The sequence below is a fragment of the Telopea speciosissima genome, unplaced genomic scaffold (assembly GCF_018873765.1).
Source record: "Telopea speciosissima isolate NSW1024214 ecotype Mountain lineage unplaced genomic scaffold, Tspe_v1 Tspe_v1.0915, whole genome shotgun sequence".
Taxonomy (NCBI): domain Eukaryota; kingdom Viridiplantae; phylum Streptophyta; class Magnoliopsida; order Proteales; family Proteaceae; genus Telopea; species Telopea speciosissima.
The window spans coordinates 1-4741 of NW_025318251.1; the positions used below are offsets into that span (position 1 = coordinate 1).

The window sequence follows — 4741 nt, forward strand, 5'->3', positions numbered from 1 at the left end:
TGATTCATGAGCGGATTCCCAATCAGATTCGGATCGAAATCTTCAAGTTGTAGAACCTTGATCATGAGGGTTAAGTGTAATATTTGCCCCAACAGAGTTTACCCCTTGGGGTTACTAATGAAATGGCAGAATGGTGATCATGTACCATCATTTACTGAACCTTCAGTTACCAAAAGCATAACACAGAGGTTCACCCAATAACGATGTAAACAATTTCCCTGAAGTTTACGAGAGGCCTGTTCACAAAGGCAACAAGCCCCTGCTTTTTTCCTTCAGGTTTGGCTGAGAGTATTAGGAACTGTGCAAACTAATGGTTTAAACCCTTCTCTACCAGAAAACCCAGAATACCAAACATGTTGGTATTGACCAAGAAACATCTTAATTATAAGATCAAAAAAGAAAAATGGAGCGACTTGATTATAAGAATTGAATCTGTAAATGGAAAAACAGGGTTCACGAAGGATTAAAAAAAAAAAAAACTAGGAAAGAATTGAATGTAGCGACTTGTTCGAGGCCATAATCAAAACCAATAGATTTGAAAGGCACGGAGAATCGCCAACTTTTAATCGATATTGCCAACCTTCAATGCAAAGTTGCGTCATTTTTAATAATTTCGACGCCCTTGCTCTGCAAATTGGCTTCCTTTTGATTGATTCCATGAATCTAAAAATTTGATATACTTCCAATAAATTAAAAAAAAAAACAACTAATAAAAGAGAAAACCTATTAAAGAAGAAAAACCAAATACTTTGTTTGAAAGAACAGATGATTAGAGAAGATCGATCATCAAGAACAAAGAACAGAAAAGGTAGAAAAAACCGAACACACAATGGAGAGGTGAACACTGCTTATGCTTAACAGGGTGGGTTCTCCTGCCTCCAGTGCCAATAAACCCTAAGCCCTAACATAAACTAGAACATCGGGAAGGAACCAAGACAGATAAAAAGGTTGTAGAAACCTTACACAGGATGCTGTGGCTTGAGGGGCGAAGACTGCTTATAAATAGCCAATAAACTCTAAACCCTAGCGTAAACCGGACAGGGGTTCAAATGACTAAAAGACCCTCATACAATTTAAACGCAGCGCAGCGCAGCCCATTGTTGTTCCATCTTAGATGGAAATTAATTATGGTTGATTTAACCTCATCTCTAGACTCTACCTTTTGGAATCGGTCCCAATTTTTTTTTTTTTTTTGGGGAGACAGGAGGGGTATCCGACTTTAGGCCGACTAAATCCCCCCTGGGCTTGTACATGAGCCCTGCGTCACGCACGAATCGAGAGCTTCTGGGCCCTAGTGAACCTGAGGCGGGTGGCCCCAAGAAATTATGCAGCAACGAAGGTTTGATCACGAGACCTCGCTTCCTGAGGCGGAGTCTCATGTCCCCTCCAAGCCAACTGCGCTAACCCCTTGGGGTTGGTCCCACATTTTTTTTTGGGGGGGGGGGGGTGGTTTAGCTAATCGGTGTCTTAATACTGATTCGATACTGATCCGGATCGGACAGATCTACCCCTTATTTAAAAAAAAAAAAATCAAATTTTTTATGATTTTAACTTTAATCCGTACCAATATGGGATCGGCCCAGTATCGGTATTGTTGCCTGCCGACTCCGATATGAATCACACGATTTGGGCGATCCAATACTAATCTACATTGATTGGATCTACCCTTGGTTTTCTTAAAAAAGTCAGATTTTTTAGCTTTTTACCTTTAATTCGTACCGATATGTTGATACGAGATCAGTCCAGAATCAATATCGCTGCCTGTAGATTTCTATACGAATCGCCCGATTCAAGCTATACAATGCCAATTCCTTGAACCATGCTTTAGATTCTATACACCCTTGACCAAGCAAAACAAACGGAGATAATAATAAAGGACAAGAGCTCGTTGCCTAGAACTCTAGAGCCTACATGCGTGTGTTGGCCAATGGAATGAATGTGTATTCAGCCACCACCCCTCCACTAAGGCAAAAAACAAATAAGGGTCCACAGCTTGAGTCGACAATAGAGCAAAAGGCTCGAGGCCCATGTTCCATATACGACTCTTGATACTTAGGGCACAATTTCCTATGCCATGAGAATACAAGATCACTAGACCTGCTCTTCTTGAGTTTTGACCACCCACTGTCAAAACTCTTGTGTCAATAAGATAGCAAATGAGAAGACAAGGTACAAAGAAAAAGGGAAAACAAGATTACTTGGTTGGTCCAAATGCAGTCCCATATGTGCGATCACGTGTTCTTTAAAATTGTACTTGGGTACCACGAGTATCTACGGGCATCCTCCCCACTCAAGTCTCCCCCATCTGAGGATCGTGACACAATCCAAGGTATCTCCTCATCAGGAGGCCCACCAATACGACGATGAATTTGGCGTTTGGGCTATGAGCACCACCCTTTAAAGTCGTATGAATGCAAAACTGTTGAACACACAATGTAGATGGCAATGACTGTGTGTTGGTTGTCATTGTTGTTAACACAGTGTATGTGTGTTGTTGTTGTTGTCAACCCAATGCCTCTTGATGCAGGTGCAGTGGTGGAGACAGTGTATAATGGCAATCTAGGACAGTTACAAAAGTCAAGATAGTTTAGGAAACATTCTGAATGAATTAACAGACTTCTGGTAGTGCAAGCAGTGACTGGACAATATCTCAGCATCCCCAGTAGTTCCTATAGTGTTCCCAGTAACACTGGTAGTGTTATAAGGGTTTGGCAGTGTATACAGACGTCCCAGAGTAATTGGGAGTAATCTAGGGGCAATTCTATCATTTACAAACATGGATAGCATTACAGGGGTATTTCCATAATTTTACAGAGTATAGATGGCCTAGACAGATGATAGCCAGCATACATGAGTGTATTAGTGATTATGTCAGTCACAGAAGTCAGTGTGGTGTTGATACATCTCACAGGGGTATTTTTGTCATTTGACGATGATGTGACATGTTGGTGGTGATGTTGGAGCATTCAGGGTTATGTGGTAATATGGGACACTTCATTTCAATGATATACAATGTTCGACAACCTTGGACAGTTAGCCAACCTCGAGTGAAAGCTAGATGCATCAAGAATGTTGATTTCATAGGTTTCCGCACTGGTGGCGGCTTTGTAGGCATTTTCATAGCATCTACGGGCTGATCTAGGTTTCGGACTGTGGATGAGGATTGTAGTTCATCGAGTCTTCTTCAAAACGCAATCTAATTGCACAATTCTAAGTTCGGACGGCGAAGTTACAGTGATTCTCATTCGGTCATCTGAAAATGAAGGGCATTTTAGACAATCCGAGTTGTTTTTGGCTTCTCTGAGAAAACAGTAAGAAGTTTGCTAATGTAGCAAATATAGAATGGCAGTGCTCATCGTCACAGGCACATGGCCACAAATGGCGCTCAAATCAGAGCTACAACGAATGAGATATGGTCTAGATACCGTTTTGGGTATTCAGGTAGGCTGGGAGTACAAAACAATATGGTGCACTATCAAATCACTATGAGTCTGACCCAGGGTGCCCCAAGCCCCGAGAAGACCACCCATGAAGAAAATAAAGGGAAAGCGAAAAGAAAGAGAAGAAGAGAGAGAGAGATAGAACCTCACACTCTCTCACCAATGAAGCCAAACCCTTTTTTACTCTAACCTGAGGACAAAGGGTTTTGGGGTACCCTCCCTCCTATCAATTGGAAAAAGAGTTAAGGTCTAATTGACAAGGAGTTGCCACCTAGATTAGAGTCTAGGACCCAAAATAAAACAAACAAAAAATGATTCCATTCAAACTGATCTAACCCAAAGGTTAGGTTCTGTGTCAGGTTGCGGTCCATGGAAGGTGTTAGGCACCCCGATCCACTTGATAAAAATCAGACTTCTACCCTAAGTTGATGAATTATGTGGGTCAACTATTCATGGATCAAATAAGCATGGAACAAGCAAAGCACAATAGAAAGGGGATCCAATCGACATATCTTTATATTAATTCCTGGATGGTCAAGTATATTGAATTTAAAGCATATAAGGCAAACTATTAAAAGAAAGGTAAAATACGTGTACCCCCCTATGATGCACCCAATATTCCTCGTACCCCCTTAAGGCTCTGACAATTCTGCGTACCACCCCTCATAATTCCACGTATCACCCCTACTTTATGTTGGACAAGTGTGTGTCCATCAAACCCGGTTCGGTCCGGTTCAACCAGGTTTACCTTTGTATTGAACATTTATACATTTTAGTTTAATATTGTCACATGCGATATAAACTTTTTGAGCATTATGTGTCCGTAAGTTATACTTAAAATGGTAGTCACGACTAGGGTTTGGGCTGGGCACCCTTATCATATGGTCGTCGCATTGGGTATGCCTAGACATGTGATGTCGGGTGCGAATACGAGTGCTCACATGTTTGATGTGTGCATTGGCGAAGAATCTACTTTGTCGATTCCCTCATGTATTCGCCGGATGTAGGAAGGGATAGACATGTGTCACCGACACACTACTGAGGGAACCTGTCCGCAAAGTGTAATCGCATTTTTTGGTTCATCAATGACTGAGACTCAAGCGAGTCAAAGTCGGTGTTCTGGGAATGCGTGAACACTTTGTGAGTGAAGGAGTTATCCAACACGGTCACCCCGCCCGATTGGGGAACACCAAGATAGAGACTGCTCGTGCATGGTCGGATCGTAACTGGATCCGATCGTTTTGGAAATGGTTTTGCAAAATTTATTTTACATAAAATGATACATTATTTATAGTTATTTC

General features: G+C 41.7%; 2 non-coding genes across 2 annotated transcripts; both read right to left on the minus strand.

Annotated features, from left to right (window-relative positions):
• Positions 1-137: 137 nt before the first annotated feature.
• LOC122648380 lies at positions 138-269 on the minus strand. Its single transcript, XR_006331066.1, has one exon. It is a non-coding gene; the product is annotated as a small nucleolar RNA snoR74 (small nucleolar RNA).
• Positions 270-493: 224 nt separating this feature from the next.
• Positions 494-628, minus strand: LOC122648379. The gene has a single exon (XR_006331065.1). It is a non-coding gene; the product is annotated as a small nucleolar RNA snoR86 (small nucleolar RNA).
• Between the last annotated feature and the right edge of the window lie 4113 nt (positions 629-4741).